Raw genomic sequence first — 16,249 nt, forward strand, 5'->3', positions numbered from 1 at the left:
CGCTTTCTAGCAGATCTACGCACACACAAACGTCGAGCCTCTTCGCTGTCCTACACAGCTAGCACGCCGGCAGGTACCGTCAACTTGGAAGCAGCCGCACAGAAGGAAGGAGCCCTCCAACCGACGACCAGCCGACGATCGCGTCCACACGCGAGCTGGCCGCATTCGAAGCCCTCGCGGCTCTTCTCTCGCTCTTTCCCGCGGGAATCCGTTGGAGGAGGCTCTCTGCCTTCACTGCACAACTCGAACCGCGAAAGCCGCAATGATCTTTGTCCAAGCTGCGCAGAAGAAACAAAGCACTAAAACGGCTAATGTCTAGCTAATCTCCCAAGTGAAAAGGGTCAGCACGGAAAGCTCTTGCTGCTCTTCACTCGCTCTTGGTAACGGCCCAGAAGCATTGCGACTCTTCGCTTCTCTGCAGGATTTGCCCACCAACACTTCACATCAGCTAAAGCCGGCTGCCCGGACGAAAAGAGGCTAAGAAAGATCGTAGAAGGCACGATTGTTGCCGCACGAGAAGTGCCTGCTGCGGAGGCTTCTTGCTAGCAGCGCTAAAGGCACACCAACATTGTATCTCTGTGCTTTCCTGAACAGCTTGCGCTGGGACAGTTACAACCGTGTTTTGCAAGCTGTCCGGGTGCTGAGGCACTAAAAGTGCGGATGTCTGGCGACTGTCCAACACGAGAACCGGCTGCTCTGAAAGCCCTTCCTGCTCTTCACGTGCGCTTTCTAGCAGATCTACGCACACACAAACGTCGAGCCTCTTCGCTGTCCTACACAGCTAGCACGCCGGCAGGTACCGTCAACTTGGAAGCAGCCGCACAGAAGGAAGGAGCCCTCCAACCGACGACCAGCGGATGATCGCGGCCACACGCGAGCTGGTCGCACTCGAAGCCCTCGCGGCTCATCTCTCGCTCTTTCCGCAGAGCTCCGAGATCCGTGCGAGGAGGCTCCCTGCCTTTGCTGCACAACTCGAACCGCGAAAGCCGCAATGATCTTTGTCCAAGCTGCGCAGAAGAAACAAAGCACTAAAACGGCCAATGTCTAGCTAATCTCCCAAGTGAAAAGGGTCAGCACGGAAAGCTCTTGCTGCTCTTCACTCGCTCTTGGTAACGGCCCAGAAGCATTGCGACTCTTCGCTTCTCTGCAGGATTTGCCCACCAACACTTCACATCAGCTAAAGCCGGCTGCCCGGAGGAAAAGAGGCTATGAAAGATCGTAGAAGGCACGATTGTTGCCGCACGAGAAGTGCCTGCTGCGGAGGCTTCTTGCGAGCAGCGCTAAAGGCACACCAACATTGTATCTCTGTGCTTTCCTGAACAGCTTGCGCTGGGACAGTTACAACCGTGTTTTGCACGCTGTCCGGGTGCTGAGGCACTAAAAGTGCGGATGTCTGGCGACTGTCCAACACGAGAACCGGCTGCTCTGAAAGCCCTTCCTGCTCTTCACCTGCGCTTTCTAGCAGATCTACGCACACACAAACGTCGAGCCTCTTCGCTGTCCTACACAGCTAGCACGTACCGTCAACTTGGAACCAGCCGCACAGAAGGAAGGAGCCCTCCAACCGACGACCAGCGGATGATCGAGGCCACACGCGAGCTGGTCGCACTCGAAGCCCTCGCGGCTCATCTCTCGCTCTTTCCGCAGAGCTCCGAGATCCGTGCGAGGAGGCTCCCTGCCTTTGCTGCACAACTCGAACCGCGAAAGCCGCAATGATCTTTGTCCAAGCTGCGCAGAAGAAACAAAGCACTAAAACGGCTAATGTCTAGCTAATCTCCCAAGTGAAAAGGGTCAGCACGGAAAGCTCTTGCTGCTCTTCACTCGCTCTTGGTAACGGCCCAGAAGCATTGCGACTCTTCGCTTCTCTGCAGGATTTGCCCACCAACACTTCACATCAGCTAAAGCCGGCTGCCCGGACGAAAAGAGGCTAAGAAAGATCGTAGAAGGCACGATTGTTGCCGCACGAGAAGTGCCTGCTGCGGAGGCTTCTTGCTAGCAGCGCTAAAGGCACACCAACATTGTATCTCTGTGCTTTCCTGAACAGCTTGCGCTGGGACAGTTACAACCGTGTTTTGCAAGCTGTCCGGGTGCTGAGGCACTAAAAGTGCGGATGTCTGGCGACTGTCCAACACAGAACCGGCTGCTCTGAAAGCCCTTCCTGCTCTTCACGTGCGCTTTCTAGCAGATCTACGCACACACAAACGTCGAGCCTCTTCGCTGTCCTACACAGCTAGCACGCCGGCAGGTACCGTCAACTTGGAAGCAGCCGCACAGAAGGAAGGAGCCCTCCAACCGACGACCAGCCGACGATCGAGGCCACACGCCAGCTGGCCGCACTTGAAGCCCTCGCGGCTCTTCTCTCGCTCTTTCCCGCGGGGATCCGTGGGAGGAGGCTCTCTGGCTTCACTGCACAACTCGAACCGCGAAAGCCGCAATGATCTTTGTCCAAGCTGCGCAGAAGAAACAAAGCACTAAAACGGCTAATGTCTAGCTAATCTCCCAAGTGAAAAGGGTCAGCACGGAAAGCTCTTGCTGCTCTTCACTCGCTCTTGGTAACGGCCCAGAAGCATTGCGACTCTTCGCTTCTCTGCAGGATTTGCCCACCAACACTTCACATCAGCTAAAGCCGGCTGCCCGGACGAAAAGAGGCTAAGAAAGATCGTAGAAGGCACGATTGTTGCCGCACGAGAAGTGCCTGCTGCGGAGGCTTCTTGCGAGCAGCGCTAAAGGCACACCAACATTGTATCTCTGTGCTTTCCTGAACAGCTTGCGCTGGGACAGTTACAACCGTGTTTTGCAAGCTGTCCGGGTGCTGAGGCACTAAAAGTGCGGATGTCTGGCGACTGTCCAACACGAGAACCGGCTGCTCTGAAAGCCCTTCCTGCTCTTCACGTGCGCTTTCTAGCAGATCTACGCACACACAAACGTCGAGCCTTTTCGCTGTCCTACACAGCTAGCACGCTGGCAGGTACCGTCAACTTGGAAGCAGCCGCACAGAAGGAAGGAGCCCTCCAACCGACGACCAGCGGATGATCGCGGCCACACGCGAGCTGGTCGCACTCGAAGCCCTCGCGGCTCATCTCTCGCTCTTTCCGCAGAGCTCCGAGATCCGTGCGAGGAGGCTCCCTGCCTTTGCTGCACAACTCGAACCGCGAAAGCCGCAATGATCTTTGTCCAAGCTGCGCAGAAGAAACAAAGCACTAAAACGGCTAATGTCTAGCTAATCTCCCAAGTGAAAAGGGTCAGCACGGAAAGCTCTTGCTGCTCTTCACTCGCTCTTGGTAACGGCCCAGAAGCATTGCGACTCTTCGCTTCTCTGCAGGATTTGCCCACCAACACTTCACATCAGCTAAAGCCTGCTGCCCGGAGGAAAAGAGGCTAAGAAAGATCGTAGAAGGCACGAATGTTGCCGCACGAGAAGTGCCTGCTGCGGAGGCTTCTTGCTAGCAGCGCTAAAGGCACACCAACATTGTATCTCTGTGCTTTCCTGAACAGCTTGCGCTGGGACAGTTACAACCGTGTTTTGCACGCTGTCCGGGTACTGAGGCACTAAAAGTGCGGATGTGTGGCGACTGTCCAACACGAGAACCGGCTGCTCTGAAAGCCCTTCCTGCTCTTCACGTGCGCTTTCTAGCAGATCTACGCACACACAAACGTCGAGCCTTTTCGCTGTCCTACACAGCTAGCACGCTGGCAGGTACCGTCAACTTGGAACCAGCCGCACAGAAGGAAGGAGCCCTCCAACCGACGACAAGCGGATGATCGCGGCCACACGCGAGCTGGTCGCACTCGAAGCCCTCGCGGCTCATCTCTCGCTCTTTCCGCAGAGCTCCGAGATCCGTGCGAGGAGGCTCCCTGCCTTTGCTGCACAACTCGAACCGCGAAAGCCGCAATGATCTTTGTCCAAGCTGCGCAGAAGAAACAAAGCACTAGAACAGCCAATGTCTAGCTAATCTCCCAAGTGAAAAGGGTCAGCACGGAAAGCTCTTGCTGCTCTTCACTCGCTCTTGGTAACGGCCCAGAAGCATTGCGACTCTTCGCTTCTCTGCAGGATTTGCCCACCAACACTTCACATCAGCTAAAGCCTGCTGCCCGGAGGAAAAGAGGCTATGAAAGATCGTAGAAGGCACGATTGTTGCCGCACGAGAAGTGCCTGCTGCGGAGGCTTCTTGCTAGCAGCGCTAAAGGCACACCAACATCGCATCTCTGTGCTTTCCTGAACAGCTTGCGCTGGGACAGTTACAACCGTGTTTTGCACGCTGTCCGGGTGCTGAGGCACTAAAAGTGCGGATGTCTGGCGACTGTCCAACACGAGAACCGGCTGCTCTGAAAGCCCTTCCTGCTCTTCACGTGCGCTTTCTAGCAGATCTACGCACACACAAACGTCGAGCCTCTTCGCTGTCCTACACAGCTAGCACGCCGGCAGGTACCGTCAACTTGGAAGCAGCCGCACAGAAGGAAGGAGCCCTCCAACCGACGACCAGCCGACGATCGCGTCCACACGCGAGCTGGCCGCATTCGAAGCCCTCGCGGCTCTTCTCTCGCTCTTTCCCGCGGGAATCCGTTGGAGGAGGCTCTCTGCCTTCACTGCACAACTCCAACCGCGAAAGCCGCAATGATCTTTGTCCAAGCTGCGCAGAAGAAACAAAGCACTAAAACGGCTAATGTCTAGCTAATCTCCCAAGTGAAAAGGGTCAGCACGGAAAGCTCTTGCTGCTCTTCACTCGCTCTTGGTAACGGCCCAGAAGCATTGCGACTCTTCGCTTCTCTGCAGGATTTGCCCACCAACACTTCACATCAGCTAAAGCCGGCTGCCCGGACGAAAAGAGGCTATGAAAGATCGTAGAAGGCACGATTGTTGCCGCACGAGAAGTGCCTGCTGCGGAGGCTTCTTGCTAGCAGCGCTAAAGGCACACCAACATCGCATCTCTGTGCTTTCCTGAACAGCTTGCGCTGGGACAGTTACAACCGTGTTTTGCACGCTGTCCGGGTGCTGAGGCACTAAAAGTGCGGATGTCTGGCGACTGTCCAACACGAGAACCGGCTGCTCTGAAAGCCCTTCCTGCTCTTCACGTGCGCTTTCTAGCAGATCTACGCACACACAAACGTCGAGCCTCTTCGCTGTCCTACACAGCTAGCACGCCGGCAGGTACCGTCAACTTGGAAGCAGCCGCACAGAAGGAAGGAGCCCTCCAACCGACGACCAGCCGACGATCGCGTCCACACGCGAGCTGGCCGCATTCGAAGCCCTCGCGGCTCTTCTCTCGCTCTTTCCCGCGGGAATCCGTTGGAGGAGGCTCTCTGCCTTCACTGCACAACTCGAACCGCGAAAGCCGCAATGATCTTTGTCCAAGCTGCGCAGAAGAAACAAAGCACTAAAACGGCTAATGTCTAGCTAATCTCCCAAGTGAAAAGGGTCAGCACGGAAAGCTCTTGCTGCTCTTCACTCGCTCTTGGTAACGGCCCAGAAGCATTGCGACTCTTCGCTTCTCTGCAGGATTTGCCCACCAACACTTCACATCAGCTAAAGCCGGCTGCCCGGACGAAAAGAGGCTAAGAAAGATCGTAGAAGGCACGATTGTTGCCGCACGAGAAGTGCCTGCTGCGGAGGCTTCTTGCTAGCAGCGCTAAAGGCACACCAACATTGTATCTCTGTGCTTTCCTGAACAGCTTGCGCTGGGACAGTTACAACCGTGTTTTGCAAGCTGTCCGGGTGCTGAGGCACTAAAAGTGCGGATGTCTGGCGACTGTCCAACACGAGAACCGGCTGCTCTGAAAGCCCTTCCTGCTCTTCACGTGCGCTTTCTAGCAGATCTACGCACACACAAACGTCGAGCCTCTTCGCTGTCCTACACAGCTAGCACGCCGGCAGGTACCGTCAACTTGGAAGCAGCCGCACAGAAGGAAGGAGCCCTCCAACCGACGACCAGCGGATGATCGCGGCCACACGCGAGCTGGTCGCACTCGAAGCCCTCGCGGCTCATCTCTCGCTCTTTCCGCAGAGCTCCGAGATCCGTGCGAGGAGGCTCCCTGCCTTTGCTGCACAACTCGAACCGCGAAAGCCGCAATGATCTTTGTCCAAGCTGCGCAGAAGAAACAAAGCACTAAAACGGCCAATGTCTAGCTAATCTCCCAAGTGAAAAGGGTCAGCACGGAAAGCTCTTGCTGCTCTTCACTCGCTCTTGGTAACGGCCCAGAAGCATTGCGACTCTTCGCTTCTCTGCAGGATTTGCCCACCAACACTTCACATCAGCTAAAGCCGGCTGCCCGGAGGAAAAGAGGCTATGAAAGATCGTAGAAGGCACGATTGTTGCCGCACGAGAAGTGCCTGCTGCGGAGGCTTCTTGCGAGCAGCGCTAAAGGCACACCAACATTGTATCTCTGTGCTTTCCTGAACAGCTTGCGCTGGGACAGTTACAACCGTGTTTTGCACGCTGTCCGGGTGCTGAGGCACTAAAAGTGCGGATGTCTGGCGACTGTCCAACACGAGAACCGGCTGCTCTGAAAGCCCTTCCTGCTCTTCACCTGCGCTTTCTAGCAGATCTACGCACACACAAACGTCGAGCCTCTTCGCTGTCCTACACAGCTAGCACGTACCGTCAACTTGGAACCAGCCGCACAGAAGGAAGGAGCCCTCCAACCGACGACCAGCGGATGATCGAGGCCACACGCGAGCTGGTCGCACTCGAAGCCCTCGCGGCTCATCTCTCGCTCTTTCCGCAGAGCTCCGAGATCCGTGCGAGGAGGCTCCCTGCCTTTGCTGCACAACTCGAACCGCGAAAGCCGCAATGATCTTTGTCCAAGCTGCGCAGAAGAAACAAAGCACTAAAACGGCTAATGTCTAGCTAATCTCCCAAGTGAAAAGGGTCAGCACGGAAAGCTCTTGCTGCTCTTCACTCGCTCTTGGTAACGGCCCAGAAGCATTGCGACTCTTCGCTTCTCTGCAGGATTTGCCCACCAACACTTCACATCAGCTAAAGCCGGCTGCCCGGACGAAAAGAGGCTAAGAAAGATCGTAGAAGGCACGATTGTTGCCGCACGAGAAGTGCCTGCTGCGGAGGCTTCTTGCTAGCAGCGCTAAAGGCACACCAACATTGTATCTCTGTGCTTTCCTGAACAGCTTGCGCTGGGACAGTTACAACCGTGTTTTGCAAGCTGTCCGGGTGCTGAGGCACTAAAAGTGCGGATGTCTGGCGACTGTCCAACACAGAACCGGCTGCTCTGAAAGCCCTTCCTGCTCTTCACGTGCGCTTTCTAGCAGATCTACGCACACACAAACGTCGAGCCTCTTCGCTGTCCTACACAGCTAGCACGCCGGCAGGTACCGTCAACTTGGAAGCAGCCGCACAGAAGGAAGGAGCCCTCCAACCGACGACCAGCCGACGATCGAGGCCACACGCCAGCTGGCCGCACTTGAAGCCCTCGCGGCTCTTCTCTCGCTCTTTCCCGCAAGGATCCGTGGGAGGAGGCTCTCTGGCTTCACTGCACAACTCGAACCGCGAAAGCCGCAATGATCTTTGTCCAAGCTGCGCAGAAGAAACAAAGCACTAAAACGGCTAATGTCTAGCTAATCTCCCAAGTGAAAAGGGTCAGCACGGAAAGCTCTTGCTGCTCTTCACTCGCTCTTGGTAACGGCCCAGAAGCATTGCGACTCTTCGCTTCTCTGCAGGATTTGCCCACCAACACTTCACATCAGCTAAAGCCGGCTGCCCGGACGAAAAGAGGCTAAGAAAGATCGTAGAAGGCACGATTGTTGCCGCACGAGAAGTGCCTGCTGCGGAGGCTTCTTGCGAGCAGCGCTAAAGGCACACCAACATTGTATCTCTGTGCTTTCCTGAACAGCTTGCGCTGGGACAGTTACAACCGTGTTTTGCAAGCTGTCCGGGTGCTGAGGCACTAAAAGTGCGGATGTCTGGCGACTGTCCAACACGAGAACCGGCTGCTCTGAAAGCCCTTCCTGCTCTTCACGTGCGCTTTCTAGCAGATCTACGCACACACAAACGTCGAGCCTTTTCGCTGTCCTACACAGCTAGCACGCTGGCAGGTACCGTCAACTTGGAAGCAGCCGCACAGAAGGAAGGAGCCCTCCAACCGACGACCAGCGGATGATCGCGGCCACACGCGAGCTGGTCGCACTCGAAGCCCTCGCGGCTCATCTCTCGCTCTTTCCGCAGAGCTCCGAGATCCGTGCGAGGAGGCTCCCTGCCTTTGCTGCACAACTCGAACCGCGAAAGCCGCAATGATCTTTGTCCAAGCTGCGCAGAAGAAACAAAGCACTAAAACGGCTAATGTCTAGCTAATCTCCCAAGTGAAAAGGGTCAGCACGGAAAGCTCTTGCTGCTCTTCACTCGCTCTTGGTAACGGCCCAGAAGCATTGCGACTCTTCGCTTCTCTGCAGGATTTGCCCACCAACACTTCACATCAGCTAAAGCCTGCTGCCCGGAGGAAAAGAGGCTAAGAAAGATCGTAGAAGGCACGAATGTTGCCGCACGAGAAGTGCCTGCTGCGGAGGCTTCTTGCTAGCAGCGCTAAAGGCACACCAACATTGTATCTCTGTGCTTTCCTGAACAGCTTGCGCTGGGACAGTTACAACCGTGTTTTGCACGCTGTCCGGGTACTGAGGCACTAAAAGTGCGGATGTGTGGCGACTGTCCAACACGAGAACCGGCTGCTCTGAAAGCCCTTCCTGCTCTTCACGTGCGCTTTCTAGCAGATCTACGCACACACAAACGTCGAGCCTTTTCGCTGTCCTACACAGCTAGCACGCTGGCAGGTACCGTCAACTTGGAACCAGCCGCACAGAAGGAAGGAGCCCTCCAACCGACGACAAGCGGATGATCGCGGCCACACGCGAGCTGGTCGCACTCGAAGCCCTCGCGGCTCATCTCTCGCTCTTTCCGCAGAGCTCCGAGATCCGTGCGAGGAGGCTCCCTGCCTTTGCTGCACAACTCGAACCGCGAAAGCCGCAATGATCTTTGTCCAAGCTGCGCAGAAGAAACAAAGCACTAGAACAGCCAATGTCTAGCTAATCTCCCAAGTGAAAAGGGTCAGCACGGAAAGCTCTTGCTGCTCTTCACTCGCTCTTGGTAACGGCCCAGAAGCATTGCGACTCTTCGCTTCTCTGCAGGATTTGCCCACCAACACTTCACATCAGCTAAAGCCTGCTGCCCGGAGGAAAAGAGGCTATGAAAGATCGTAGAAGGCACGATTGTTGCCGCACGAGAAGTGCCTGCTGCGGAGGCTTCTTGCTAGCAGCGCTAAAGGCACACCAACATCGCATCTCTGTGCTTTCCTGAACAGCTTGCGCTGGGACAGTTACAACCGTGTTTTGCACGCTGTCCGGGTGCTGAGGCACTAAAAGTGCGGATGTCTGGCGACTGTCCAACACGAGAACCGGCTGCTCTGAAAGCCCTTCCTGCTCTTCACGTGCGCTTTCTAGCAGATCTACGCACACACAAACGTCGAGCCTCTTCGCTGTCCTACACAGCTAGCACGCCGGCAGGTACCGTCAACTTGGAAGCAGCCGCACAGAAGGAAGGAGCCCTCCAACCGACGACCAGCCGACGATCGCGTCCACACGCGAGCTGGCCGCATTCGAAGCCCTCGCGGCTCTTCTCTCGCTCTTTCCCGCGGGAATCCGTTGGAGGAGGCTCTCTGCCTTCACTGCACAACTCCAACCGCGAAAGCCGCAATGATCTTTGTCCAAGCTGCGCAGAAGAAACAAAGCACTAAAACGGCTAATGTCTAGCTAATCTCCCAAGTGAAAAGGGTCAGCACGGAAAGCTCTTGCTGCTCTTCACTCGCTCTTGGTAACGGCCCAGAAGCATTGCGACTCTTCGCTTCTCTGCAGGATTTGCCCACCAACACTTCACATCAGCTAAAGCCGGCTGCCCGGACGAAAAGAGGCTAAGAAAGATCGTAGAAGGCACGATTGTTGCCGCACGAGAAGTGCCTGCTGCGGAGGCTTCTTGCTAGCAGCGCTAAAGGCACACCAACATTGTATCTCTGTGCTTTCCTGAACAGCTTGCGCTGGGACAGTTACAACCGTGTTTTGCAAGCTGTCCGGGTGCTGAGGCACTAAAAGTGCGGATGTCTGGCGACTGTCCAACACGAGAACCGGCTGCTCTGAAAGCCCTTCCTGCTCTTCACGTGCGCTTTCTAGCAGATCTACGCACACACAAACGTCGAGCCTCTTCGCTGTCCTACACAGCTAGCACGCCGGCAGGTACCGTCAACTTGGAAGCAGCCGCACAGAAGGAAGGAGCCCTCCAACCGACGACCAGCGGATGATCGCGGCCACACGCGAGCTGGTCGCACTCGAAGCCCTCGCGGCTCATCTCTCGCTCTTTCCGCAGAGCTCCGAGATCCGTGCGAGGAGGCTCCCTGCCTTTGCTGCACAACTCGAACCGCGAAAGCCGCAATGATCTTTGTCCAAGCTGCGCAGAAGAAACAAAGCACTAAAACGGCCAATGTCTAGCTAATCTCCCAAGTGAAAAGGGTCAGCACGGAAAGCTCTTGCTGCTCTTCACTCGCTCTTGGTAACGGCCCAGAAGCATTGCGACTCTTCGCTTCTCTGCAGGATTTGCCCACCAACACTTCACATCAGCTAAAGCCGGCTGCCCGGAGGAAAAGAGGCTATGAAAGATCGTAGAAGGCACGATTGTTGCCGCACGAGAAGTGCCTGCTGCGGAGGCTTCTTGCGAGCAGCGCTAAAGGCACACCAACATTGTATCTCTGTGCTTTCCTGAACAGCTTGCGCTGGGACAGTTACAACCGTGTTTTGCACGCTGTCCGGGTGCTGAGGCACTAAAAGTGCGGATGTCTGGCGACTGTCCAACACGAGAACCGGCTGCTCTGAAAGCCCTTCCTGCTCTTCACCTGCGCTTTCTAGCAGATCTACGCACACACAAACGTCGAGCCTCTTCGCTGTCCTACACAGCTAGCACGTACCGTCAACTTGGAACCAGCCGCACAGAAGGAAGGAGCCCTCCAACCGACGACCAGCGGATGATCGAGGCCACACGCGAGCTGGTCGCACTCGAAGCCCTCGCGGCTCATCTCTCGCTCTTTCCGCAGAGCTCCGAGATCCGTGCGAGGAGGCTCCCTGCCTTTGCTGCACAACTCGAACCGCGAAAGCCGCAATGATCTTTGTCCAAGCTGCGCAGAAGAAACAAAGCACTAAAACGGCTAATGTCTAGCTAATCTCCCAAGTGAAAAGGGTCAGCACGGAAAGCTCTTGCTGCTCTTCACTCGCTCTTGGTAACGGCCCAGAAGCATTGCGACTCTTCGCTTCTCTGCAGGATTTGCCCACCAACACTTCACATCAGCTAAAGCCGGCTGCCCGGACGAAAAGAGGCTAAGAAAGATCGTAGAAGGCACGATTGTTGCCGCACGAGAAGTGCCTGCTGCGGAGGCTTCTTGCTAGCAGCGCTAAAGGCACACCAACATTGTATCTCTGTGCTTTCCTGAACAGCTTGCGCTGGGACAGTTACAACCGTGTTTTGCAAGCTGTCCGGGTGCTGAGGCACTAAAAGTGCGGATGTCTGGCGACTGTCCAACACAGAACCGGCTGCTCTGAAAGCCCTTCCTGCTCTTCACGTGCGCTTTCTAGCAGATCTACGCACACACAAACGTCGAGCCTCTTCGCTGTCCTACACAGCTAGCACGCCGGCAGGTACCGTCAACTTGGAAGCAGCCGCACAGAAGGAAGGAGCCCTCCAACCGACGACCAGCCGACGATCGAGGCCACACGCCAGCTGGCCGCACTTGAAGCCCTCGCGGCTCTTCTCTCGCTCTTTCCCGCGGGGATCCGTGGGAGGAGGCTCTCTGGCTTCACTGCACAACTCGAACCGCGAAAGCCGCAATGATCTTTGTCCAAGCTGCGCAGAAGAAACAAAGCACTAAAACGGCTAATGTCTAGCTAATCTCCCAAGTGAAAAGGGTCAGCACGGAAAGCTCTTGCTGCTCTTCACTCGCTCTTGGTAACGGCCCAGAAGCATTGCGACTCTTCGCTTCTCTGCAGGATTTGCCCACCAACACTTCACATCAGCTAAAGCCGGCTGCCCGGACGAAAAGAGGCTAAGAAAGATCGTAGAAGGCACGATTGTTGCCGCACGAGAAGTGCCTGCTGCGGAGGCTTCTTGCGAGCAGCGCTAAAGGCACACCAACATTGTATCTCTGTGCTTTCCTGAACAGCTTGCGCTGGGACAGTTACAACCGTGTTTTGCAAGCTGTCCGGGTGCTGAGGCACTAAAAGTGCGGATGTCTGGCGACTGTCCAACACGAGAACCGGCTGCTCTGAAAGCCCTTCCTGCTCTTCACGTGCGCTTTCTAGCAGATCTACGCACACACAAACGTCGAGCCTTTTCGCTGTCCTACACAGCTAGCACGCTGGCAGGTACCGTCAACTTGGAAGCAGCCGCACAGAAGGAAGGAGCCCTCCAACCGACGACCAGCGGATGATCGCGGCCACACGCGAGCTGGTCGCACTCGAAGCCCTCGCGGCTCATCTCTCGCTCTTTCCGCAGAGCTCCGAGATCCGTGCGAGGAGGCTCCCTGCCTTTGCTGCACAACTCGAACCGCGAAAGCCGCAATGATCTTTGTCCAAGCTGCGCAGAAGAAACAAAGCACTAAAACGGCTAATGTCTAGCTAATCTCCCAAGTGAAAAGGGTCAGCACGGAAAGCTCTTGCTGCTCTTCACTCGCTCTTGGTAACGGCCCAGAAGCATTGCGACTCTTCGCTTCTCTGCAGGATTTGCCCACCAACACTTCACATCAGCTAAAGCCTGCTGCCCGGAGGAAAAGAGGCTAAGAAAGATCGTAGAAGGCACGAATGTTGCCGCACGAGAAGTGCCTGCTGCGGAGGCTTCTTGCTAGCAGCGCTAAAGGCACACCAACATTGTATCTCTGTGCTTTCCTGAACAGCTTGCGCTGGGACAGTTACAACCGTGTTTTGCACGCTGTCCGGGTACTGAGGCACTAAAAGTGCGGATGTGTGGCGACTGTCCAACACGAGAACCGGCTGCTCTGAAAGCCCTTCCTGCTCTTCACGTGCGCTTTCTAGCAGATCTACGCACACACAAACGTCGAGCCTCTTCGCTGTCCTACACAGCTAGCACGCCGGCAGGTACCGTCAACTTGGAAGCAGCCGCACAGAAGGAAGGAGCCCTCCAACCGACGACCAGCCGACGATCGCGTCCACACGCGAGCTGGCCGCATTCGAAGCCCTCGCGGCTCTTCTCTCGCTCTTTCCCGCGGGAATCCGTTGGAGGAGGCTCTCTGCCTTCACTGCACAACTCGAACCGCGAAAGCCGCAATGATCTTTGTCCAAGCTGCGCAGAAGAAACAAAGCACTAAAACGGCTAATGTCTAGCTAATCTCCCAAGTGAAAAGGGTCAGCACGGAAAGCTCTTGCTGCTCTTCACTCGCTCTTGGTAACGGCCCAGAAGCATTGCGACTCTTCGCTTCTCTGCAGGATTTGCCCACCAACACTTCACATCAGCTAAAGCCGGCTGCCCGGACGAAAAGAGGCTAAGAAAGATCGTAGAAGGCACGATTGTTGCCGCACGAGAAGTGCCTGCTGCGGAGGCTTCTTGCTAGCAGCGCTAAAGGCACACCAACATTGTATCTCTGTGCTTTCCTGAACAGCTTGCGCTGGGACAGTTACAACCGTGTTTTGCAAGCTGTCCGGGTGCTGAGGCACTAAAAGTGCGGATGTCTGGCGACTGTCCAACACAGAACCGGCTGCTCTGAAAGCCCTTCCTGCTCTTCACGTGCGCTTTCTAGCAGATCTACGCACAGACAAACGTCGAGCCTCTTCGCTGTCCTACACAGCTAGCACGTACCGTCAACTTGGAACCAGCCGCACAGAAGGAAGGAGCCCTCCAACCGACGACCAGCGGATGATCGAGGCCACACGCGAGCTGGTCGCACTCGAAGCCCTCGCGGCTCATCTCTCGCTCTTTCCGCAGAGCTCCGAGATCCGTGCGAGGAGGCTCCCTGCCTTTGCTGCACAACTCGAACCGCGAAAGCCGCAATGATCTTTGTCCAAGCTGCGCAGAAGAAACAAAGCACTAAAACGGCTAATGTCTAGCTAATCTCCCAAGTGAAAAGGGTCAGCACGGAAAGCTCTTGCTGCTCTTCACTCGCTCTTGGTAACGGCCCAGAAGCATTGCGACTCTTCGCTTCTCTGCAGGATTTGCCCACCAACACTTCACATCAGCTAAAGCCGGCTGCCCGGACGAAAAGAGGCTAAGAAAGATCGTAGAAGGCACGATTGTTGCCGCACGAGAAGTGCCTGCTGCGGAGGCTTCTTGCGAGCAGCGCTAAAGGCACACCAACATTGTATCTCTGTGCTTTCCTGAACAGCTTGCGCTGGGACAGTTACAACCGTGTTTTGCACGCTGTCCGGGTGCTGAGGCACTAAAAGTGCGGATGTCTGGCGACTGTCCAACACGAGAACCGGCTGCTCTGAAAGCCCTTCCTGCTCTTCACCTGCGCTTTCTAGCAGATCTACGCACACACAAACGTCGAGCCTCTTCGCTGTCCTACACAGCTAGCACGCCGGCAGGTACCGTCAACTTGGAAGCAGCCGCACAGAAGGAAGGAGCCCTCCAACCGACGACCAGCAGACGATCGAGGCCACACGCCATCTGGCCGCACTTGAAGCCCTCGCGGCTCTTCTCTCGCTCTTTCCCGCGGGGATCCGTGGGAGGAGGCTCTCTGGCTTCACTGCACAACTCGAACCGCGAAAGCCGCAATGATCTTTGTCCAAGCTGCGCAGAAGAAACAAAGCACTAAAACGGCTAATGTCTAGCTAATCTCCCAAGTGAAAAGGGTCAGCACGGAAAGCTCTTGCTGCTCTTCACTCGCTCTTGGTAACGGCCCAGAAGCATTGCGACTCTTCGCTTCTCTGCAGGATTTGCCCACCAACACTTCACATCAGCTAAAGCCGGCTGCCCGGACGAAAAGAGGCTAAGAAAGATCGTAGAAGGCACGATTGTTGCCGCACGAGAAGTGCCTGCTGCGGAGGCTTCTTGCTAGCAGCGCTAAAGGCACACCAACATTGTATCTCTGTGCTTTCCTGAACAGCTTGCGCTGGGACAGTTACAACCGTGTTTTGCAAGCTGTCCGGGTGCTGAGGCACTAAAAGTGCGGATGTCTGGCGACTGTCCAACACGAGAACCGGCTGCTCTGAAAGCCCTTCCTGCTCTTCACGTGCGCTTTCTAGCAGATCTACGCACACACAAACGTCGAGCCTCTTCGCTGTCCTACACAGCTAGCACGCCGGCAGGTACCGTCAACTTGGAAGCAGCCGCACAGAAGGAAGGAGCCCTCCAACCGACGACCAGCGGATGATCGCGGCCACACGCGAGCTGGTCGCACTCGAAGCCCTCGCGGCTCATCTCTCGCTCTTTCCGCAGAGCTCCGAGATCCGTGCGAGGAGGCTCCCTGCCTTTGCTGCACAACTCGAACCGCGAAAGCCGCAATGATCTTTGTCCAAGCTGCGCAGAAGAAACAAAGCACTAAAACGGCCAATGTCTAGCTAATCTCCCAAGTGAAAAGGGTCAGCACGGAAAGCTCTTGCTGCTCTTCACTCGCTCTTGGTAACGGCCCAGAAGCATTGCGACTCTTCGCTTCTCTGCAGGATTTGCCCACCAACACTTCACATCAGCTAAAGCCGGCTGCCCGGAGGAAAAGAGGCTATGAAAGATCGTAGAAGGCACGATTGTTGCCGCACGAGAAGTGCCTGCTGCGGAGGCTTCTTGCGAGCAGCGCTAAAGGCACACCAACATTGTATCTCTGTGCTTTCCTGAACAGCTTGCGCTGGGACAGTTACAACCGTGTTTTGCACGCTGTCCGGGTGCTGAGGCACTAAAAGTGCGGATGTCTGGCGACTGTCCAACACGAGAACCGGCTGCTCTGAAAGCCCTTCCTGCTCTTCACCTGCGCTTTCTAGCAGATCTACGCACACACAAACGTCGAGCCTCTTCGCTGTCCTACACAGCTAGCACGTACCGTCAACTTGGAACCAGCCGCACAGAAGGAAGGAGCCCTCCAACCGACGACCAGCGGATGATCGAGGCCACACGCGAGCTGGTCGCACTCGAAGCCCTCGCGGCTCATCTCTCGCTCTTTCCGCAGAGCTCCGAGATCCGTGCGAGGAGGCTCCCTGCCTTTGCTGCACAACTCGAACCGCGAAAGCCGCAATGATCTTTGTCCAAGCTGCGCAGAAGAAACAAAGCACTAA

Source organism: Chlamydotis macqueenii, chromosome 2 (assembly GCF_036417535.1).
Source record: "Chlamydotis macqueenii isolate bChlMac1 chromosome 2, bChlMac1.mat, whole genome shotgun sequence".
Lineage (NCBI taxonomy): Eukaryota > Metazoa > Chordata > Aves > Otidiformes > Otididae > Chlamydotis > Chlamydotis macqueenii.